The following is a 26438-nucleotide window of genomic DNA, read 5'->3' as shown; positions in this document are numbered from 1 at the left end:
TGGAAAAGGACTACAGGATAGGGTAAGAAGTGAGGAAATCAGACGCATATGTGGAGTAGACAATATAAATACCTGGGTAAAGAACAGAAAAGAAGAGTGGAATGAGCACATAAGCAGGATGTCTGAATCAAGGATAGTAAGAATAGCCAGGGACAAGTCACCGTTAGGCCGAAGAAGTATAGGACACCCAAGGAAAAGATGAAATGACAACTTAGGGGCAGAATGAAAGGCACCGTTGAAGAAAAACAGGCAGTACTGCCTATATAAAAGAAGAAGAAGAAGAAGAAGAAAGTCAAAATTATTTTTTTTACAAAAATATATCCAAAAGAAAAGCAAAAAAAACACAAAAGAAAGCAATTCTGTTTTCTGCTCCATAACTTTTTTCCACAGGGATAGGTATAGGCATTGCTTCAGCGAAAAATAACTTCCATCCTTGCTCTTTAAAACGACGCGCGACGTTTAGCAAAAGTTTCTACGATTTATAGTTTCCAAAATAGGATTTTTCAAAATGTGCCACTCACAGCATTTTTGGGCCATTTTCCCCATTATTTCTCAAATATTGTTCTGTAACTTTTTCTACATATTTGTAGGCATATGCAATGGTACATGTAGTAGAAAGAGAAGTCAATTACCTTTAAAATGGTCTATTAGTCTATTGTATAAGGTTGTTCGACTATTTTAAGCAAGTTATGCTTTTTCAAGATTTTATGTTTTTAATGATATTTGATATTTCTTATGATTATTTTTTAAATTTCTCATTATACATTTTTTCCTGTATATTTAGGTATAAACATTGTAAAATAAAAAAAGCATCTTTTCTTTACTTCAAAATGGTGTATTGCAAAAAATTCTAGGACTATTTTTAAAGAAGATATCTATGGTCGTATCGTAGAATGCTCAGAATATCTTGGGTTCAACGCATTTCAAACAGAGAAGTCTTAAACAGAGTAGGTCAAGGCGAAGGTGACTTAATGAAGATGATAAAAAAGAGAAAACTTGAATATCTGGGGCATATAATGAGAGGTAGCAGATACAGGATGCTGCAGTCAATACTCAATGGAAAGATCGATGGAAAAAGAGGAATTGGTCGAAAGAAATATTCATGGCTCCGAAACCTTCGTCAATGGACTGGCTTATCAGCAGATCAATTGTTACATGCCGCACAAGATCGAGAACGATATCGGCAAATTGTTGTGGAAGCTACCCACGCCTAAAAATTTGGGCACGGTACTTAAAGAAGAAGAAGAAGAAGATATCCGTAGGCTATCCAGGGGTATCCGTAATTTGAGAAAAAATTTAAAATTTTTTATTTTTTTCGATTAGAAGAATATAATTACATATTATAACATAATTTTTAATTCAAAATAACTTTTTTTAATAACACTTTTCGGTATTGTGAAATATAAAGGTACTTTACTCGTGAGCGAAATTCATATTTTTTAACATACCTCGTACACTATTGATAAAATTTTATTGCATGTGTATATGTCACACTTTGAAAAAGAATATCTTGTTTAAAAATAGTCCTAGAATTTTTTACAATACACCATTTTAAATTAAAGAAAATAAGTTTTCTGTATTATTGCACAATATACAGGGTGTCCAGAAACTCTACCAACAAACGAAGACAGGAGATTTCTCAGATAATTTTAAGACAATTTAACCCAATTCACCTAGTCCAAAAATGCTTCCTAAGGGAGCTAGAGCTCTTTGAAGATGGCGTCATGTAATTAGTTTTTCTTAAATACCTCCAGAAGGCTTTTATTTAGAAAAACGAAAATTGGTATGCATATTTACTTTCCAAAAATGAATCGATTCCATCCATTTCGAATTTCTAGTACCGGTCATAGGCGTCCGTCTTGGGTAGGGCAACGGTTATTTTATCGCATAACTTTTTTGCCTTTAACTTTTGAGCATTTTTGACATTGGATTAATAAATTGTGAGGTATTTTATTACTAAAAGTTACTCTTGCTTTAAGTCGGTAGGACACACCGTTTTCTAGAAAAATCGATTTGAAAGTTTTTCGTTTTTGAAATTTGAAAAAAAAAATTGAAAAAAATTTTCAAAAAAAAACGATCTATTTTACTAACTTAAAGCAAGAGTAACTTTTAGTTCTCGAATACCTCATAATTTAATAATCTAGTGTCAAAAATGCTTAAAAATTAAAGACAAAAAAGTTATGCTATAAAATAACTGTTGACCTACCCAAAACGGACGCCTATGACCGGTAGTAGAAATGCGCAATTAATAAAATCGATTCATGTCTGGAATATAAATAAATGTACTTACCAGTTTTCGTCTTTCTAAATAATTTTTTTTATATTTTTTTTTATTCAAAAAACGAAAAATTTTCAAATCGATTTTTCTAGAAAACGGTGTATCCTAGCGATTTAAAGCAAAAGTACCTTATAGTACTATAATACTTCATAATTTAATAATTCAGAGTCAAAAATGCTTAAAAATTAAAGACAAAAAAGTTTTGCGATAAATTAACCGTTGCCCTACCCAAAACGGACGCCTATGATCGGTACTAGAAATTCGCAATGGATGAAATAGATTTATCTCTGGAAATAAATAAGCGTACCAATTTTTGTTTTTCTAAATAGAAGCGTTCTGGTGGTATTTAAGAAAAACTCATTACAAGACGCCATCTTCAAAGAGCTCTAGCTCCCTTAGGAAGCATTTTCGTACTAAGTGAATTTGGTTAAATTGTGTTAAAATTATCTGAAGAATCTTCTGTCTTGGTTTGTCGGTAGAGTTTCTGGACACCCTGTATATACCTACATACAATAAAAAAAGTTATAATGAGACATTTAAAAATAATCGTAAAATATATCAAAAATCATTAAAAGAATAAAATTTTGGAAAACTATATCTTGCTTAAAATTAGTCATACAACCTTATACAATACACCATTTTAAAGGTAAGTGACTTCTCTTTCTACTAAATGTACCATTGCATATACCTAGAGATGCGTAGAAAAAAGTTACAGAACAATGTTTGCGAAGTAATAAGGTAAATGTCCCAAAATCGCTGTGAGTGGCGAAATTTGAAAAATTATATTTTGGAAACTATAAATTACAGGGACTTTTACCAAACTCCATCCAAAAAGTAAGATTTTTAAGAAAATTTAAAAATGCGCTCGATATTTGATCTTTTTTTTTTCAAAAACCATTCATTTTGAACCCGTCCAACTTTTTGAACATAGAAATAACACTATAATAAAAGGTATTGTAGAAGGAAAACGACGCATTTACATTTTCGTGGATGGGGGTTAAAATTACTTCACATTTTATCTTAAAATACATTAGTTATCAATTTTGTTTACAACATATCTCGCTTAGTATTAATGTAATGGACCTTTAATATAGCTCGTTTTAAAGGTCTTTTCAAGCACTACAAAAGATATTAGTAGCATTATACACCTAAAATCGACCGTTTCTCTGTTATTTTAAGTTGAATACACCAATTTGAGAATGTACCAAAAAATAAACTATTTTCACCTACCATATCTCTTTTTTTATTATAACTAGAACATTTATGAAGGCAAATGTTTTTTTTTATAACCTACAAAAATGTTTACTATAGTTGTTTTAGTTAGATTCATAGTTTTTAAGGTATTCGCAAAACACCGTTCAAAAAGGTATTATGTTTCAATGAAAATTTCCAATTTTCAACCACGAATATCTCAAAAAGTATTGAGTTTTAAAAAAAAATTATAGAACAATTTTTGCATAGAATTAGGTTCTCTAGCGAATTCCGTGGTAATTTTAACCAAAAATTTTTGTGGGAACCACCCCGCAGATAAAAGCACACATCGGCATAGGGTAGACTTTGAATTAGGATATAAGTAGAGGCTAGGCTCAAAATTTCATTAAAATCCATACAGTAGGATAGAATCCGGAGGTAATATCCCATTCTTGCTCCCATTGACTGGCGTAAATTCGAAACAGTTTTTTTTTTTTTTTTTTATTAAAGAAAAGTTACCGCATCCACCAACAGGTTAATAGCGGCATTACTAGATAAACAAAGGTTAACAATGATTTTCAACAAATAACAAATAGCTAGATTTGGTACAAAAATATTGATTTAGATTAGATAGTAAGTCTTTCACTGGACAGTTTTCTCCTGATAAAGCTGGTAGGGTGTTTGGTAGATTGTTTATTGAACGTTCACTTTGATATTTTGGACCCTCAAATGACCAATCACTTTTTGTAAAAAAAAAACGTTTTGAGATCATTACATACACACTTGCGCACTAATTCACATTCCGCACTTGATTGCTGCTTTACGAGTACTTCTGTCTGCCTCTTCATTGCCGATAATTCCTATATGTGAGGGGATCCATATAAATTTCGGAGTCGTATTGGTTTCTTGTGCAATTTGTAGTCCAGTTTTTATTAGTTTCTCTAAAGGACTTTTAGGATACAGATGCTGTATTGCAAGGAGAGAGTTGGGCGAGTCGGTGAGAAACAGAAATATTTAAGAGGTTTGCATGTTTTAGGTCACGATACAGAGCAAATAGTTCGTTGAAAGTAAAAAGGAGAATATAACAATAGATAGAAACCAGCTGCTAATCTATGATGACTGTGATGCATCACTTTCTAATCCGGAGCTCACCTCTCCAAGATGAGCAAGTATTTTTTTATTCAAGTTGGTCAGCCTTGTTTTTATTGATCTTTCTTTTAAGTAGGGACGGATTTTCTTTAACATGTCACTGAGACCTCTCAAATCAGAAGTGAAGTCATTGATTTTTATTATGGGGTTCGATAAGCCAGCTATGCTCTCTAGGAGGATGAATAATTGATCACAGTTCAGCGGAAATGGTGGTTCGTGATTAGTGATAAAGGTTTTGGCTGGATGTAACATGCTAAAAATGGATACATTCGAATGCGTTGTTTCTTCAAGCTTAGATGTCTTTGGTTTCTTTCGAGTTGCTGTAGGTTTTGGTACTACAAATGGGTTTTTTTGAAGTGCAATATCGGTTTTTGTAGAGGCGACTTCACTTATAGAGCGTTTTAAATGAGTTTCTTTGTTTTCGGTCACTTCTGTATTTACATTTGGAAATTTTGACTCAGTATGTTGTGAAAAGGTACTTTGGTGTGATGATGTGGTTGGAGCTTAATTAGATTCAGACGTTTTAGGTTGGTTATTCGTACTGGTAAGGGTTTGCGTAGGAATTGATGCTGTTATTGTTTCTGCAGCCGAATCGGCTACAGTTGTAGTCTTTGAAGTTATAGAACTTTGTGGAGTTTGTTGTGTCGCAGATATATTTTTAGGTTCGGTGCAGGCTGCTGCCACGTGTCCTGGTTTTTTGCATTTGAGGCAGACGTTTCCATCTTGAGAAATGAATATTGTGTAGTTTGTGTTTTCGAATGCTATTGTTACGGCGCTTGGGATGGTTAAATTGTGAGGGTTAACATATACTTGCCGTCGAAAGCTTAGGATATGGCTATACTCGGGAAGATTTGCACCGATTTTTAGAAATGTTATGGGAGATACAAGATGTAGACCGATTTTTTGCAGTTCTTTTTCAAGGACATAGTGTGGAATGGACGGGCATACTTGTGACATAACAATTCTTTCGGCAGGTGTTATAAGTCGTCTAGCCTTTAAAAGTTCTCCTCGGATAGTGATTTGGCCATGGTTATCTAAAAACTCATCTAGCATATTTTTGTTCGCAAGATAAATGCAAACTCGGTTGTTGGAAAGGCGGGAGGCGAAAATGATATTTTTAGGTTGAATAATGTTACCAAGAGGGATTAGGTAGTCATGAAGTGGGGTATTTTTTACTGCTGAGTAGCTTTTCGGTGAAATTTGATTTTGTTGAGATTGTTGATCCATGCTTGCTTCGGTGGATATCGTTTTAGAAGAACAGGTATCACCCGCAAGAGTGAGTGCGGCCCTGTCCCCCTATTGGGAAAACCGACTCCAGTTTTGTCAGTATAAATCGCAATAAAATTGAGAATGTGTTTAAAATGTTACTGGTATATACAATTATTGTATATTATAATACAATGAAATATTTATTATTTCAAAATGTACGTGAAAAATCGATAATATGCCATATATCACTTACTGTTTTTTTTTGTTATGTACCACTTTCACAAAAACTTAACTTGTATATAAATAAACTTTTATTTATATTTACTTGTTGAAACGATAAATTTTCTGTTAATTACTTTTTGATAACTACCTAGCTCGTCTTCGATACGATGTTAATGGTCTTCTTCTTCTTGAGCCACTCCTATCGGAGATTGGAAATCATCAAGGCTACCCTGACTTTGTTTACAGCTGACCTAAAAAGTTCATTAGTGGTGCAGCCAAACCACTCTCTCAAATTCCGCATCCACGACATTCTTCTACGGCCTGGATTCCGTTTTCCTTCTATTTTTCCTTGCATTATATTTTGAAGTAATGCGTATTTATGACCTCTCATCAGGTGACCCAAATACTCCAGTTTTCTTCGTTTTATCGAAGAAAACATACTCGTATGTTAATAGTACGAAGGTTCAAACTCTTCTCACAGTTTTATTTTGAACACTAAAAATGGGAAAGGATCTTGTTAGTTACATTTTCTTGTACCTTTTTAAACGACAAAAATACCGTGTCACGCTAAAACCTAAAGTTGGTTAGTACCTATAAATGTAGGAATAGATAACAGAAATCACTAATTTTTAAATCGTTTCCAACATTACAAATCCGAATAAGAATGGAGTGAACGAGGTCAACAGTCTTAAAATCGTTGTAATGTTACATTAATATACGTTTTCAGCGTAGATAAGATTTTCTTGAAGTTATTATGTAGAGCGGAGTAGTTGGGACGAACAAAATTCCTAAGAAAGTTAGTTGAGAAATATCCGAGACTCCAACAAGCATTAAATGGAGGCAAATGTTCCATGCTGCTCCATGACGCTGAACAAAGAAAAAAATATAGATAGGTATCGTATATTTTACCAACTTTAGAACTCGAACCAATTTTGAGAAAGCGTTAAATAATCGTCGCGAAGGTGTTAAAATCGGTAGTAAAATTATTAATAACATCAGATACGCAGGTGACACCGCCATATTGGCAGATAATCTAGAAAACCTTCAAATCCTGTTGAATGCTGCAAACAAGGAATGTACAGCAAAGGGCGTAACAATTAACGCAAAGGAAATAAAATAGATCGTCATCATCATCATCATCCAGCCTCAAAAGTCCACTGCTGAACATAGGCCTCCTCCCCTCGTTTCCAACCCCATCTATCCTGCGCCGCCCTCATCCAGTTTTTATTTACCTTTCTTAAGTCGTCAGTCCATCTTGTAGGCGGTCGACCGACGCTTCTCTTGTCTTCTCTTGGCCTCCATTCCAATAACCTCTTCGTCCATCGCCCATCTGTCATTCTGGCTACGTGTCCTGCCCATCTCCACTTCAACCTGGCTATCCTCTCGATGACGTCAGTCACCTTTGTTCTTCTCCTGATTTCTTCGTTTCTGATTTTGTCTCGCAGAGTTATTCCTAACATTGACCGCTCCATTCTTCTCCGCGTGACTCTTAGTTTGGTAGCCGAGGCTTTAGTTAAGGTAAGTGTTTCTGATCCGTACGTCAAGACTGGGAGGACGCACTGATTGAATACCTTTCTCTTTAGACATGTGGGTAACTCACTTTTAAAAGTTTCTCTCAGTTTTCCAAATGCTGCCCACCCAAGACCGATTCTTCTCTTCAGCTCATGAGTCTGGTTATCCCTGCCAATCGTAATTTCATGTCCCAGGTATTTATATCTATCTACGAGTTCTATTTCCTTCCCACCAATACTGATGTTCTGGTTGGCTACCAAATTTATCATTATTTTTGTTTTTGAGATGTTTATATTTAAACCTACATTTTCTGTAGCTACAACGAGTTCTTGTACCATCTCTCTTGCCATACCTAGATCCTCAGCTACTATGACTATATCATCGGCGAAACGTAAGTTGTTTAGGTATTCTCCATCTATTTTTATTCCCTTTGTCATCAAATCCAAACTCTTGAAAGCATGTTCTAAGACCGTATTAAAAAGTTTAGGTGACATTGGGTCTCCTTGTCTAACCCCCCGTTCTATTTTTATGCGATTACTGTTAGTATGTAATTTGACAGTGGTTGTTGCCTGTAAGTATATTTTGTGTAATAATTTTGTATACCTATAATCTAGCCTGCATTCTTTAAGCGCCTGTAATATTTTGCTAAGTTCAACTGTGTCAAAGGCTTTATGAAAATCGATAAAAACTAGAACTCGGGGTTTATTGTATTCCACTACTTTCTCTATCAGGGTTTTTATACTTTGTAGATGGTCATTTGTTCGGTAATTTTTTCGGAATCCTGCCTGTTCTCTTGGTTGATAAGTCTCTAACTTTCTTTCGATTCTCTTAACTATTATTCGCGTAAATAACTTATATAAATGGCTAAGGAGGCTAATCGGTCTGTAATTCTCTAAATTGGCTTTGTCTCCTGCTTTGTGTAATAGAATCATAGTAGCGTTGTTCCAGTCTGTTGGAATATTGGCGTTGTGAAGGCAGATATTGAAAAGTTGTTTAATTTTTTCAAGTAGTATATTTCCTCCAATTTTTAGTGCTTCTGATACTATTCCATATAGATGGTGGTCGGATAAATTAATATCGAAGACTCACTAGTAAAATTAGATAACAAAATCTTGGAATGGGTAAAACGTTTTAGATATCTGGGTAGCTGGATTAACTGAAGGGTTGAAAGTGATGAGGAAATTTCGACTCACTACTAAAATTAGATTACAAAATCTTCGAAAGGGTGGAACACTTTAGATATCTGGGTAACTGGATTAAGTGCAGGGTTGAAAGTGATGAGGAAATTTCGACCAGAATAGAACTTGCACGAAAACGCTTTACTAACTGGCGTTCTGTATTGTTTAGTATAGCGACACGCTTCATTTATTATTTTTTTTAATTGCCAATTTTAAATATTAACTTTCTTTTCTAAACGAAAATAATATGGGTCATTTAAAATTCACAATTCTTTCTAAACGAAACCAGATGGTAATGGCCTGTTCAGTCTCAGTTTAAAAATTCCCCATTAAATAGTAAACCTTATCAGACCTTATGTCAATGAATCACTTTTTGAATGCATTCGAGGACGCTTCTTGACAGAAATGTTTTCAGCTATTAAAACATCAGATAAAGGACCAGCCTCTTTATGTCGATAAATTATTCTTCAACGTACAACCACAGACATGTGTTTTTTTCAGTATAGTCACAGCAACCACCCGGCGCGGACACACCACCACACTCGCAAAGAATAACAAACCCTCTTTCGAACAATATTCAGGCTATTTTACCGACACAAATAAATATATTATTGACAAGTTGTTGTTTTTACACTTATTTTAATTTAAGTTAATCGTTCCCGAACACGCACGGAACATGCAGTATAAGTCTGTCATTGGCCATACGTCTAAGAGTATTGAAGTGTTACGTCTGGGCCATTTTGTTTTATGGATGTGAAACCTTGTCCAGGTTTATATAAATAAAAAATCTTAACAAATTAGAAGCGTTCGAGTTGTGGTGTTACCGTCGCATGCTCTCTTTTTCTATAACAAACGTTTGTTATTTATAGAAAATGACAGCAAATACAAAATAAGTTATTGATGTGATCCTTCATGGGTATTCTTTCATTTTTCCGACTGTACCTAATGAACGTGTGCTATAGACCATGCTTAGCCCATGCACAAAAAGCAGAGCGAAAATTGATCAACATCATAAAAATGAGAAAGAGGTTGAATTGATCAACATCGGTCATATAATGAGAGGACCTAAATATCGCTTACTCCCGTTGATAATTCAGGGCAAAATTGAAGCAAAACGCTGGGTTGGAAGAAAACAACCTGTTCTGGCTGCATAGCATTAGACAATGGACAGATCGAACTGTCGAGGAATTGTTTCATATTATGTAGCTGCCGACCGAGAAACCTTTCATTAGCTTTTTAATACGACGATAGCCATCGCTTGAAAGCAAGCACATGCAGTGGCGTAACAAACTCTGTCGGGCCCCTCAGACATATAATACCTATATGTTTTACATCCCAGTAAATGAACGTAAAATATGGCGATACCGTGTAATTTTCAGTGTCACCACCGAAGTGGTCAACTCAAGACTTTTTGAGTTATTTATGAGTAAAAATGTTTATTGTTCAACAAAAAAACCATGTTTTTAGGCGAATTTTTGCAAATAGTTCAAAGAGTAAGTATTTGAGCGAACAGAATATTGTTAGGAAAAATGTATCTAGCTTATAAAAAAATGAATCAAAAATGAAGTCTCTCTACCCAGTAAAAGAAAAGTTGTAGCTCATGAAAAGTTTTTCTTATTTGTCAAATTCCAAATCGAATATTTCAACGTAAAATAACCCAAAATTGAAATATTTTTCGGGGAAACTGATTAGAACTTTTTTAAAGCGTTTAAAAGAAAGAAGCTTTATTTTTTACAAAACTTTCTAGCATCAAAACTAAGCTAGTTACACTCAAAATACAGTTAATCCCATTTTTTGTAAAAAAAATTGTGAAAATCTCCCCCTATTTAGCACCCCAAATGAAACTAATCATTATCGGTAAGGTAAAGTTTTCAATCCTAATAGCGACATAAATAATATTGAAAAATATTAAAAATATTACTAAAAGATTTTTAAATTGAAAACCTATTGGTCCACTTAGAGTATGGAGCAGCAGGCCTACGTCTCTCCGATGAGACTCCAATAAGAGTCGAAAATCGTCGATTCAGAGTGCTGGACTGCGCTCCGTATTCTAAGTGAAAAATAAGATTGTTTTGCCTTCGCATTGCAACTGAATAAAAATGGTATACATTTTTATTTTTATATTAGTATTACTCCTATAGAGTAACTAGGTCCATTTTCCGTTGGCACTTTACCAAGCTGCAGATGGGGGTTGTGAATTGCATAGTGTAGAATTATTTCCCTTTTGTCTTCACTGCAGCATCCATTTGGTTTGCATATTGTAGAAGCCTTGGAGGTGTCACCAGGGAAATGGACCAATAAGTTTTCAATTTAAAAATCTTTTAGTAATATTTTTAATATTTTTCAATATTATTAATGCCGCTATTAGGATTGAAAACTTTACCTTTCAATTGCCAGATGACGCTAGTCACCTAATCCATTCACGTCAGTTGCGGTGTGGGGGATAAACTCTCGTTGTTGGTCACTAAGAGTATTGAGCAGCAGGCCTACGTCTCTCTGATGAGACTCCAATAAGAGTCAAAAATCGTCGATTCAGAGTGCTGGACTGCGCTCCGTATTCTTAGTGAAAAAAGAAAATAAGATTGTTTTGCCTTCGCATTGCAACTGATTAGAAATGGTATACATTTTTATTTTTAATCATTATCGCCTTACAAATTACTTAACTTTTTATATGACTTGTAAGTTTCACCGGTTCAAAGTGCTTACTTTTAAAAGGCTTCTAGTTGAAAGAGCTTGAACGAGTCACTAATCACGAATATATGCAAATTTTAAACAGCCATATCTTAACCAATTTTTGTCTTACCGAAAAACAAAATAAAGCCAAAATATTTATAAAAGCAAGACCTACATTTCTTTACTCTTTCAGATTTTTCTTATCACTAATACCTACTTTTTAAGTTATTTTGAAAAAAGGCATTTGCCAAAATAAAAAACTTTTTTACTTGAAACCAAATTTTTACAAAAATAAGAACTTCGAGCCGGTCAAACGTACAGATCATGTAAACAATAAATATTTAAAGTAAATGGTAAAGCGCTAACGATAAATTTTTTTTGGGGTGCGAAATGGGGGCAGCTTTTCACGATATTTTTTTACCAAAAAAAGGAGCCAACTTTATTTGAGCGTAGCTCGTACAGTTTTGGTACAAGAAACTTTTATAAAAAATAAAAATAAAGCTTTTTTGAAACATTTAATGAGTTTTTCCCGAAAAGTGCTTCATTTTTTGGTTATTCCAGGTTGAAATATTAGAGTTGGAACTGGACGAATAAGAATAATTTTCATGAGCTTCAACTGTGCTTTTACCGTGTCGACAGACTACATGAATAAGTACACCATTTTTTTGTACCTTATAAACTACATTTTTGTTACAAATATTTTTTCGATATCTAATATTTAATTCGATAAATACTTATTTTTGAGTTATTTGCGAAAAACCCGTCTGAAAACGTTGTTCTTTTTTTGTTAAAAAATAAACATTTATAGAAATGACTTGAAAATTATTAACATAGATAAAGAAACTTTGTAGAACAAAAGTTGCTTATAATTTTAAACGTATTTTATATTTTAAACGTATGTTTTTCACCCCAAGGAGGGGTGTTACCCCCCGAAGTAAAAGCAACCAACGGCATAAGTCCAACTTATCGGAAGTGTCGGAAGTGGAGTGTAACTAGAACCTAAATCCAAATTGACAAGCAAATACGTCCGTCGTGACGCTGATAATTTCACTCCAAAACTGTCATTTACTGAGCTATTGGTTTATTCATGCATTGTTTATGACGACTTACATTTTTTATCTTTACTGGTACCTATAGAATAAAATAGAACAAAAATTACTAAATGATTACATTAGTACCTCGTATTATTCTATGAGATGAACAATTTTCTTCATGCGCTATGTACTATCAGCGAAAATATCTACAATTTTATTAATTTGGATGGACAACTTCATTTTCAATACTGCACTGCTTAGAAAACGTATGTAGGCAAATAATATAACAACACATTTTTACATAATATATTAGACGACAAGATGGGGCCCTTGACATACGGGGGCCCCCCGTAAGCTTTATGCTGTGGGGGCCTCTGTCACGCCTCTGGATAATTGTATCGAAATACTAAACGTATGTAAAGATTAAAGATAAAACTCATTTCTAGATATAGAAATATTGTTCTAAAATTTGGCAAATTGCAATTCTCAAATCTTTCAATAGTCACCTACAAAGCATTATAGTTTATGGTCGTCACCATACAAGTTCGTGAGACCGGAAAGGATTAAGTTTCTAGATATGAGATGATACATTTGCCGAATAGGCCTATTTAGAAATTTACGTTTTTAAATTTAAACACACAAAGTAAATATCAGACGACATGGTGGGGCTTCTGATCGATTGCCCCCCCCCCCCCTCCCCCCCGCAATCTTCACGCTGCGGGGGCCTCTGTTACGCCCCTGAGCACATGTGAAATATAGCATAGGTGTTCGAAATAAGCATATTTTAAACGATAAATAACTTAATAAATCTAAGAAATTAACCACTAAATACAAATATTGTTTTTGTGTATTATTTAGTCCACAACGTTAAGTGTATCGTTGGTTCACTTTTTTCTTTCCGCCACCGTTTCCTACGTTTTTACGCGATTTACATTTGAAACGGGATCGATAAGTAGATTTCTGTAAACGAATCAACATATTGGTCGAGATTTCCATGCGAAACCAGTTCCGGTTTTTACCCCAGAATAACCGGAGAGTATTTTCCAAGCCCAAGGCCGATATTTTAATTTTCTCGATACGCTGCCACATTTTATAGGGAGTTACTTTACGAGGACTTGTCAAAACTCACTAATAACATTTTCATTTAGTTTTGTTTTTCGAGATTTTTCTGTGATATGTTTCTGATTTTTTTGTTTTGTACTTGCTTAGTTCTTTAATAAAACGTAAATATTCCTCTTTTATCGTTCTCTTATTTTCTTTTCATAATATTTCATTATGTATGTATTTTCTTCTTGTGTTTTGACTTTAATATTTTGTTATTTATCAAGGTTCTGAAACTGCCTTCTATTGTCATGTCTAATTTCAGTAATATGTTTATATAGGATTAAACCAGAGTTATTGGTTGTTAATCTTCCGATGACCAACCTTTTTTTGTTACATGGATGACCAACGGGGGTCAAAAATGACCCCGGTAAAAATGACAATTGACAAAAAATTAAGTTGTTTTAAGAAATAAAATAATGTATTCATAATTTTAATGTTACTATTGTATCAGTAAATGATAAATAAACATTAATAAAATATATTTTTAATTACAACTGAACAAAAACAGGAATCATCGTTCTGAACATAGAAATAAATAAATTTTAAAATATACTAATTTATGTCGCCACAGGTTTAAACAATTTTTTTTTCAATATTGGAATGTTTCTTACATACAATTCCACATAATAGATGGTATTTACTGAATATAAAATGGAACATGGAGGGCCAAGGGAGTTCGTCTTTGACCCCAAATTCAGAAAAATATTTTTTTTTCGTAAAATATAGGGAATTTTTTTTATTACAAAATATGAGGCTATCTAGAATGATATTAAAATCAAATAAAAAAATAATGAGTTTAAAATTGAAAATATTTCTGAATTTATTAAATAAAAACATGCATTGGGGTAAAAATTTACCCCGCTTGGTCATGCGAAGGTTATAATTGGCTTTATCCCGACATATTTTATCCTTGAATTTTACGAAAAAATGTTTCGTCTGATAATAAACCAAATTATTAAAAATTACGGTTGCGAAGCGAAAATATCATTTTTTTTATAGTTTGTTTAAAAATTGTTATAAATAAATACGTTACCATGTGATTATTTAACTCATAGAGATTCTGACCAATAGAAACCTACAAGGATAAAAATTACACCTGTAATTTTTTTCGATAATTTCCCGTCGTCAAGTATTACGTCAGATGCCCTTCGTTGCTACGTAAAAATGAACATTCAGTGACATTGATGACAATTAATGTTTTACATCTTGTCAAATAGAACACCATGAAAAGGTTTAGCAAATAGTAAGGCGAAGATATCAATAAAATATTAGTTAAAATGATTTAAAAAAAGTTTTATTTATGACATAATCTTACCGAATTACTCTCGAGCTTTTAAAAATTATCGATTTGTTTTGCCCTCGTGACACTTTAAAAACTGTCAAAGTGTCACTCGGGATACAAATCGATAATTTTAGATCACTCGTGTAATTACTACTGATAATTTGCGGTTAACTTTTAAACATAGCATGATTAAAACAAGTTTCAGCTTGTGACTATGAAATCGACCTCTTTCAAGAAAAGCCAACCGCCTATTAGTAATGATCAGTCGCTTTTGTTTATTTACTATTGAATTTTGCTGTTACTTTTCTAAACTATTTGTTAAACATCTAGCTGAATGTGCACCAGACTAATTTGCACACTTTGGGAAGTTCACTTCATGTTAGTATGCTAATTTCTATTGTCCAATCCATTTTATGTAGTGTTGCCCAAATGCAAGACCAAGACGAGACTTACACAGTCTTGGTCTTGGTCTTGCAACAGTACACCTAGTCTTGGTCTTGGTATTGCGCTCCAGGTCTTGGTCTTGGTCTTGCAGCAAGAGTCTTGCAAGTCTCGCAGTTGCCCATTAGCCTATTACATATCTTAGAACAACGTAACAGAGTAGGTAAATTTTAAGCTTGAATTATTTATTCGTTAACAATATCGCTGTAATAATATTGTTGCTAGAAGGTAAATTGTCGTTGTACCTATAGGTACCGGATACCGCACCGGTACCAATGAGTGTACCAATCAAACTGTGTTTTTTCTTAAAGTTCGCATAATCCTGTGGAATATTCTAGCCTTTATAAAATACTGAAATTAAAACCCTACTACAGTCTGATATTTCCTTACCATTATGTTATTTTATTCATTCGCTTAGATAACAACAAAGTTAGGTATTTTAATAACTAGCCATGTTTTTCATCAATACAGGCTGTTTTGAAATAAGTAAGTATGGCAAATTTTAAGGGGTAATTCTAAACAAACCGATTACACGTAGGTATGCGCGCCATTGGTGAATATTAAAGTCTTAATTGTATGTCAAAAATGCGTAATAACTACCCTCTTAAAACCTACGAAATTTCATTCCCATATCTCAACCGGTTTTAGAGCAATAAATAAATCGTCAGTTTGTAAGAATAATTTTAACATCCCCTATTTCGGAAACGAAGCATTTGCGAACATACGCTTAAAAGTTACAGAACTGTCATTACTTTTTCGTGCAGAGTAATTACCCCTTAAAGTTTGCCATACTTATTTAAAAACACCCTGTATTGATAAAAAACATGGCTAGCTAAAAAAGTACGTAAATTTTTATTCTCCAACATAAGCGAATGAATCAAAAAACAAAATGATAAGAAAATATGAGGCTAGTTGGGTTTTAATTTTAATATTTTATAAGCTAGAATATTCTATAGGGTGATGCGAACTTTGAGATAAAAAACACAGTTTGATTTGTACATCGGGTATACAATGACAATTTACCTGCCTAGAAATAGTATTATTACAGCGATATTGGTAAAGAATAAGGCTATAATATTTAAAAAAAATCACTTCAATCGGACAACAGGTTTAGGAAATTCAAGACATCAAAAATGACCCGTTTTTAAGGTGGTGCGTTAATTTCTTGGAGTAGTGTATATCACCAAACACAAAGAGTTACAAAAGAACAGTCGATTGATAAAACAAATGACCAATTTAATTTAACTACAGAAAAAACTGCTATAGATGTGCTTTTGTCTTGCATACATTTCACTGTAATATTTCTTTGTTCAATGCCTCGGTAGACAGTATATCGTTATTAAATATTTCGTTATTTTGTTTACACGGTATGTATAGCCGGCATTATCTGCATTAATGTGTCTCGTTATTAATACTTTTAAGTATTAGCCGCATTCTTTCAGCAAATTTTGTCTAACTGAATGAGGTCATTGCACAATCAACAGAAAAAATATACATAATAGTCGTACTATTCTATATACCGATAAGATGTAATAAGTATATTTTTTATCAGCTACAGATTTTTAACGACATTATTGTCGGCATTGCAAGGTCGCCACGCAAGAATACTAATTTATGAATAAAGGCCGGCTATTCTCAAAACGTGGACAATTAATTTCAGAGCGAAGATGTCGTCTGCTGGGAAAGCATGTAAAAATATTTTATTTTTGCATTGTAATAATGATCTCTGAGTACGTGTCAAATGTGCCAAGTGTTATTTCAATAGATATTTTGATTCGCTATGTATGTTTGTGGTATTGTTCCTAATGCGCATAACTCAAATTTTCCAAATTTTTGTTAAAAATTTTTTTGCCTCTCATAGAGTATCTAAGAATATACCCGAACTAATATACTCTCTAAATCGACCCTCAGTTCTAACTGCAAGACGCAAGAGCCTTGCAGGCTTAGTCTTGTTCTTGCTCAAATCTTGCACGGTCTTGTTCTTGCTCATATTAGGCGGTTTTGGTCTTGGTCTTGGTCTTGCAAAAACGCAAGAACAAGACCAAGACTGCAAGACCAAGACCGATTTTGGGCAACATTAATTTTATGCATCTACTTTGTACGTGACATATTTTCTGACTGGACTCAACTAGTCGACTAACTTTCTGAAACTGCTTTCTTTTGGCACATCTAAAGTATTATTTTTATGTGTGATTAAGCCGCAGTTATTGTTATAATGAAGATTACACTTTTAATTAACTAATATTTGACGTTTCTGTTTCTACTCCAGAAATCGTGCTCATAAAGATTCTGAGAAAATTTATAACCTGGTTTTATTAGGTTATGTGTGTCTGTACAAAAATTGACATACTTGGCCTGCATATTGTTAGGCCGTAGCATGTGTGTGGTTGAAAAAATTGAGAGGGGTGTAATTGCTTTAGGGATATAAAATTATAACTGTTTTTGTGTAATCTGTATCGTGAACGTGTTTGTGTTACTTAAGTTTTTAAGTTTTGTGACAGATTTGTGTTTGCGTAGGTATTGTATGTTTAGTCCATGTGGTGAGACCGCTCCCGTCTGAAAAACATTTCTTATTCGGTTTCTCTGCGTCTTTGGAATCGCAAATACGATAAAAAGAGCAGCTATACAAAAATGGGCGCAACAGAAGTCTCTTGAATGGTGGAACAACTCCTCAGGACAGAGGCAGGCCAAACAGTTCATCAAAGGGCATTCGGCTAAATTTACAACAGACTTACTTTCGCGCAGTCGAAGCACTATCAGCTTGATAGTGGGTCTGCTGACTGGACACTGTAGACTCAATAGACACTTGAGTCTCATAGGCCTGACAGAAGAGGACACCTGTCGGTTCTGTCTGGAAGAAGAGGAAACCGCTCTACACGTTCTGTGTCATTGCGAAGGTCTCGCACGAGTGCGGTTTCTAGAACTCGGTGAGAAAAAAAAACCGGAAGCACCAGGCTACATGAAAAGGCCACTATCAAGGCTGTAAGTCTCATTAAGAGGACTAAGCTAGATGAAGTGCTTTAAAAGAAAGGGGAAACACAATAGATCTACTAAGGTCGCAGTGTATCAGGCTTTATTGGCCGCCCCATTTTCTACATTCTACATTCATTCTCTGCGGATTCATATTCAAAAATGTTCCCTTTAAACAAATCTGAAGGGTGACGGACAGAATTTTTGGGCAGAAATTGTTTAAACAATTTTTTTAAACAAATACATAAGATCACATTTTATTGCTCCAAAAAATTTATTTTTAGGTTTTTTGGGTCATTCTAAACAAGAAAGGTATCTTGTGATTTTTCTCAAAAATTGACAGTTTTCGAGTTATAGGCGATTTAAAATCTAAAAAATGCGAAAATAAGCGTTTTCCAGGCTTAAAAACTTTAAATATTTAAATAAATAAATAAAAATATTTAAATTAGTATTTTTAAGGGAGCCAATAACTTGGATTAAAGTTTAAACATTCCTTTTCAAGATTCCGAAGAGTGATCGGGTCTAACTTCAATTTAGACCGTAGTTTTTTAATTGTTAATTATGCATGTCCATCCGGTTTTTTTGCCGGTACGGCGCGAGCTATTTTCAAAAATCTCCTATTTTCCTCCGAAAAGTATTTTTTCTAGATTCTTTGGGACATTCTAAATAAAATAAGTTTTTTGACATTTTTCTCAAAAGTTAATAATTTTAAAGTTATAAGCGATTTAAAATCCGAAAAATGACAAAAAACACATTTTCGCATTTTAAATCGCTTATAACTTTAAAACTACTAACTTTTGAGAAATGTCAATAAACCTATTTTATTTAGAATGTCCCAAAGAATCTAGAGAAAATATTTTTCGAAAGAAAATAGGAGATTTTTGAAATAGAGCGCGTCGCACCGGCCAAAAAATCAGATGGACATTCATAATTAACAATTAAAAAACTACGGTATATATTGAAGTTAGACCCGATCACTCTTCGGAATCTTGAAAAGGAATGTGTAAACTTTAATCCAAGTTATTGGCAGCCTTAAAAATACTAATTTAAATATGAGTTTTTAAGCCTCGAAAATGCGTATTTTCGCATTTTTTAGATTTTAAATCGCCTATAACTCGAAAACTGTCAATTTTTGAGAAAAATTACAGAATACCGTTCTTGTTTAGAATGACCCAAAAAACCTAAAAATAAATTTTTTGGAGCAATAAAATGTGATCTTATGTATTTGTTTAAAAAAATTGTTTAAACAATTTCTGACCAAAAATTCCGTCCGGCACCCTTCAGATTTTTTTAAAGGGGACATTTTTGAATATTAATCCGCAGAGAAATCAAATTAGAAATGTTTTTCAGACGGGAGCGGTCTCACCACATGGACTAGTTGCATATGTATTGCGTATGAGATGACTTGTTCTCCGACTTCCCTTACTCCGCTATTGTTGGTGTAGTCTTGCTGTTGACTTCTTCTTTTAGTATTGACAACCAAAGCCTACTACATTCTGCTGATGGATTTGCTACATATGTACCTTTCTTCGTTAAATAGGATAAGAGCTGCTTTATTGACTTTTCTCTTTTTCATGTATGTTTCTTTCGTGATTATTGATGCATGTTTCCATTGTACTCTGTGCTTGTTGTATCAGGCATGTTTATCGAGGATGTTTTAAAATCTCTGTTCTTGATTTATTTTTTATGCATGTTTACTCTGTCACTTAGTGGTATTGCAATTTCTCCCACGTAGAAATTGTTGCATTCACAGGTTATTTTATGGATGCAGTTTTTTGATCTATCTTGTGAGTTGTTGGATTTCGTTTTGAGCAGGAGAGATCTCAGAGTTTTGGTTGTTTTGGATGATCTGATGTTGTACGTGTATCCTGTCCTTTTCAATTTTTCTTCAATTTCTTGTTTATAAATGACAATGGGTAGTCGTTTTTAGCCAACACCTTTGTTAGGTTGCTTCCTGAAAAGGGACTCAAAAAGTCTGGTCAATTATTGTCAGTTATACCAGTCTATATTGATTATTTTGTTTTCTCTAATAGGCTGTTACCTTTTCCGTCTTCAAAGGTTTTGTCACCTAGATGCACCTTATCATATTTGCTTTCTCCATGTCCTTCTAAATTGGGCCCTTCAAGAGGAGATTTAGAGTAATTCACTGTTATATTGTAGTTGATCATTCGGTTTATTTATTCTATGCATTGGTGTTTTTTCTACATCCGTATTTCGTTTAGAAACTGGATAAATAGTTTCATTTTTTATAATAGATCCTAACTATTTTTGATTATAAATTATTAGCGAATACATTGAGGACGTTTAGGAATAAATTCATTTTCTAGGGAATGTTGATTTTTTTATTTTTAAATTACGATTTTTTTGGCTTATACATATTATATCATACTAGTGACGTCATTCATTTGAGCGTGATAACGTAATCTATTTTTTTTTAAATGAGAATAGGGATGGTGTGATAACTCATTTGAAAGGTTATTCAATTCTCTATTCAGTAATATAAACATGAACATAATTATTTTTTATATAAGGTGTCCAAAAATTTTCTATTTAATTGATAAAAAGAGAAAAATGTATGCAATTTATTTAATTCAAAATACATTTTACTGCTGTTAGAAAACAGAAAAAATATTTATTTGGAAAATAGACATTGCTTTTCGCTTAAATTAAATGTTCAAACTGCCAATAGGCTGGTGGGTGGCAGCTTTAACTTGAGTTTAAGCGAAAAACAATATTTATTTGTCAAATAAACATTTATTTCTGTTTTCTGGCAGCAGTAAAATGTATTTTAAATTAAATAAATTATATACATTCTTCTTTTTGTATCAATTAATTTAATTCAAGAAAAACTTTTTGGACACCCCGTATAAATAATTATGTTAATGTTTATATTGCTGAATAGAAAATTAAATAACCTTTCAAATAAGCTATCACACGACCCCTATTCCCATTTAAAAAGATCATCGACTACGTCATCACACTCAGATGGATGACGTCACACGTATGATGTATATGCCAAAATATCATTACTTAAAAATAAAAATCGACCTATTTCGGGATTTATCTCCACAATCGCGCATTCTCGAGAAAATGAATTTATTCCAACCTAAATGTCCTCACTTACACTTTTGTAACATTGTAATTATTATTATATGTGTTTTTATTTGAGAATTTTAAAAGTTTCCCTTTTACGTCGTTTCCAAAAGTCGATTGTAAAGCATTTAGTTTTCATTTGTTTATGTCATTTTTGGAGATATATACTTTTTTACTTTTCCACTTATAATATTTGTGCATTTCCTGCAGGCAATCACATCTTCAGCAAATGCAATCCTGTTGTTAACATCAAAATTTATAAGTACTTCAATTTTATCGATAACCTTCGTAGTAAGCTATTAAATTTATAACTCTGTAGTTAGTTGGTTCTCGTTGATTATTAATTTTTAAATAATTTTTTACTTGATTGTCAAAAATAAAAATTTGCTGCATTAAAACTGCAACCTTAAAACCGTTATCTAAAAAAAAATTGAGTACGTTCACTATATATATTTATTGCTTGAATAGACTGAGTGACATCCTTTAGTATCAAAATACGTAATCCTTGTAAATCCCCGGCAATCCTTATGAACGTTGAGTTCCAAAGGATTCCAGCTTAAATACATTTTAGTATTTATTTTCATTGTGTACGTTCAGAGGGTGTTATCCATTACTGTTTTACTATTTCTCGTTCGTTTATAATATAAATGCGTGGCTCAGGAATGTACGTACGCATTATTTTTCTTGAAAAGTGTTAATGTGTTGTTAAACTTCTTTCGAAAAAGTTTTTATTACTTTCTTTTTCCACCTCACAGAATTCTGCGTCGTTATCCAGATTTAGATGGTCTACTTTCGATTTTTGGAAAGTAGATAAAAGTGTATAAGTTTGAACTATATAGTATGCAGGGTGTTTCATTAATAATTATTGTAAATATTTTAACTGTAGATTCTTGGGCTCAAAATATTAAGATTTACCCCAAACTACTTGACTACTAAAAATATGACTCCTTACTGAGTTACAGGGTGTTTTATTTAAAAAATTAAAAACTATTTGTACCCAGTATGGATTTTAAAACCATTTGACATATCCTTGTTATACTTGGTAGTAAGTGTAGCTACTGCATACCCTACTAAATTATCTTAAGCAAACGATTCTGGCTACTACCAGAGGCGCATGACGCGGGAAAGTGAATGGTTGACACTAAATTCTACGCCACGGGCGGAATTGCTATTTTAATGCAATTTTTAGATTATCCAAAATTAGATCCAATACTTTCTATGTAAATAATATACTCCTTATTCGTAACGATAAAGTCACTAGTTTTCGAGATATTTGAAGTTAAAAATGAAACGGCACAGTTATTTTGATTATTATATTCTTCTTTTAGAAAAACCCTGCTTCCAAACCCACTCGTTCTATTCATTCTAACAGCTCCATCTATTCTTCCAAGGATTCGGGGAAACGCGTTGTATAATCTACATACCTTAAGTTGTTGGTTCTTCTGCCCCAATGAATATGCCCCCTTCCCATTCTGAGATTACTTCGCGCATGATGGCTTCTCCATATATGTTAAACAGATGGGGCTTATCTCGTAGCTCTGCCTTACATACGTCTCCGACAGTTCTCCATGTACCGTCACTTTTGCTGAGTTTTTTACTTAGAGGTTTACTAGCAATGCCACTAGGTGTTTTGCAGCACACATTTCTTCCAGGTATTTCCACATTTTGTCCCATCTGATACACTCAAATGCTTTACTGTAATCAATAAAACGCACATATGTACTTACATTAAATTCTCTTGATTCTTCGATTATCTATCTTAGGTTCAATATAAATATGCTCTCTGGTAGCCCTTACTGGCATAAATCGTCCCTGTTCTTTTAGTATTTCTGGAATCAAGTAGGGCTTGAATCTTTCTAAGATAATCTGCAGCATGACTTTACTAGCTTGTGGTATAAGAGCCATGATACGGTAATTGTCGCATCTTCTTTGAATCTTTATAAGTGGATTGGATTGGTATATAAACTGAAGTGTACTCCCCACCCGGTAATAACTGCAAGAAAGTATGTATTGGATACAAGTCAATGAATATGTCGAAAAGATTAACATCGCACATTGATCTGAATAAAGCCTGTGCATTAAGTCACGACCGCGACAGTTCATACTCCAAACTATGACCAAGTAAAAATATTGGCAAGGGAAAGAAATCACCACAAAAAACAGTTTTTAGAAATGACACCTTGAATAAAAGAGCGGGCGTTGATAATTTATGTGCTATAAGTAGTAAGTTACTATGAATGAAAGATACATCGCGTATAAAAAGTTAAATGAAAATTACACATAAGATTAGAGGGGTTATTCCAATTTCAAATGAAACCAAGTGTATTTTTTTTGTATTTGGTTTTTCCCTTTTTCGTTATTAAGAAAAACTCTGCTGCTTTTTTAATACATAGTAAAAGAGAGTAAATAAAACAGCTTTAGTTTCCATGCCAAAGTTAGCGATCAAGCCTGCATAAATATAAGAACAACGACAGACAGGTCAAAGAATAGTGCTTTTTTGTTTTATTTTCCGTGGTATAAGTTATTTTCTTCTCTCTCCTATTAAATTAAGCTAAAATGTATATAGTAAAAATAGGAGAGACATAAACAATATACACACACCGGCAAAATTAGCCGAACACCTTAAAAATGGGACATGTTTGATGTCTCGAATTTCCTAAACCAGTGGTTCGATTTGAGTGATTCATTTAGTATGTTATAGGCTTAATATTTAAGAATATCGTTGTGATAATATTGTTGCTAGACAGTTAAATATCATTTTATACCGGTGTACCAATCATACTGTTTTTTTTCTTAAAGTTTGGAACACCCTGTGGAATATTGTAGCATAAGTGAAATATTAAAATTAAAACTCGATTGTAGAGTTAGGCTTTCTTAACATTTTCCTTTTCGATTCATTTAATTATGTGGGATAATAAAAAAGTTATGTGCGTTAACGTCTATCCACGTTTTTGATCAATAAATCCTCATAGTAGGGGAGGAAAGTATGCTAAATTTGCAGTTACTCGAGCGTTATGGGGACCTATTGGATTGTGAAGAGTACGTGCTAAAACCAGAAAAAGGTTAAGTTAAGTTTTCCGTATAGTGAGGGACTTTTCATTTTTTAATTTAATTTTCCATTTGAAACAATGGTTTTTTTTCAGATTATAGCGCGATCTATCCATAATTCGAAAAAATGTGTCGAATAAAAGCTGCTTATTTTTACGTAAAGAATCCAAATCTGCAATTAAGATTTTAAATTAAATCCCCCATCCCCACCTCCGTGGGGGCTCGTGTTTGGTGCCATTCGATAGATTTTTCAAAAATATTGAATACGTGTAAATAAAATTTGTAAAAAACCGTGAAAAAATAAATACTGAATATTACAATGCATGTCCGCTCAGCGTTTGACATTAAAACCGCCCTCGAAGCTATTTCAGCTGAAATCCACGGGAGGTCGTCATTGTAACATCGCTTACATCCCTTATTAATTTATTTATTTAATACATCTATTGAATTACTTTAGGCTTGTTTATTAAACTAAGCAGATAATGATGGTAGGGGAGCCCAAGCGCGGATTTTTGCAGTTACTCGAGCGCGTCAGATTATCACATGGGGAGAAACCTTGTACCCTGTAAATGTACCTATACCATATGGTAGGGGAGCAAAGTATGCTAAATGTGCAGTCACTCGAGCGCTTTGGAGACCTATTGGGTTATGAAGAGTATGTTCTAAAACCAAAAAAAGTTAAGTAACATTTTCCATTTTAGTGGGCGCTTGTCATTTTTTAATTTAATTTTCCATTTCCAACAATCGTTTTTTCCGATTATAACGCCATCTATGCATAATTCGAAAAAATGTTTCGAATAAAAGTTACTTATTTTTTCATTAGAAATCCAAATCTGCAATAAAAAATGGGGGCTCCTATTTAAGATTTTAAAGTAACCCCCACCCCACCTCCGTGGAGGATCGTGTTTGGTGCCATTCGATAGATTTTTAAAAAATATTAAATAAGTGTATTTTACAGTTTTTCGATCTGATGTTCACTTCGCGGAATATCGCGGGATTCGTATTTAAAATAGTTAATTTACCCCCCACCCCTCTCCGTGGGAAGTCGTGTTTGGTATCATTCGATAGATTTTTAAAAAATATTTAGCACATATTTTTTAGAGAAATGAATTTCGACTCAATTAAAGCTTTCTGCTTAACCCAGGTATAACATACCAAAAGGCACCGCCAGGAAAACATTCCACTTTGCGGTTCAGAGAGCCCATATGAAACGAGTCTTTGTACTCTATGCAGAGTATGGCATTAACAAAATAAGAAAATCTACGGTTTCGTTTTGATTAAAATCTGTCTTCCTCCATCCCCCGATAGCACTATTTCTAGGTCTACCTGTTGTCAAGGAGGCTCTAAGGAAGACAGATTTTTACCATTCCGACCGTAGATTGTCGATATAAATTAAAATAATTTATATCGCAGTATGAATAGAACGCCCTCTAACGGGGAATAAGCGAAATGAATTTCGACTCAATTCTAGCTTTCTGCTTAACCCAGGTATAACATACCAAAAGGCACCGCCAGGAAAACATTCCACTTTGTGGTTCAGAAAGCCCATATGAAACGAGTCTTTGTTTTAATCAAAACGAAACCGTAGATTTTCTTATTTTGTTAATGCCATACTCTGTATAGAGTACAAAGACTCGTTTCATATGGGCTCTCTGAACCGCAAAGTGGAATGTTTTCCTGGCGGTGCCTTTTGGTATGTTATACCTGGGTTAAGCAGAAAGCTTGAATTGAGTCGAAATTCATTTCGCTTATTCCCCGTTAGAGGGCGTTCTATCCATACTGCGATATAAATTATTTTAATTTATATCGACAATCTACGGTCGGAATGGTAAAAATCTGTCTTCCTTAGAGTCTCCTTGACAACAGGTAGACCTAGAAATAGTGCCATCGGGGGATGGAGGAAGACAGATTTTAATCAAAACGAAACCGTAGATTTTCTTATTTTACATATTTTTTAGTTTTTCGATCTGTCATTCATTTCGCGAAATATTCGCTTTTTTCTTGCGAAACTTTGGGACTAGCCCATTTACTTAACTTACCTTATCTTAATCTGA

This window comes from Diabrotica virgifera, chromosome 2 (genome assembly GCF_917563875.1).
Source record: "Diabrotica virgifera virgifera chromosome 2, PGI_DIABVI_V3a".
In the NCBI taxonomy this organism is placed as follows: Eukaryota; Metazoa; Arthropoda; class Insecta; order Coleoptera; family Chrysomelidae; genus Diabrotica; species Diabrotica virgifera.
Note: the sequence above shows the minus strand (reverse complement) of the source record.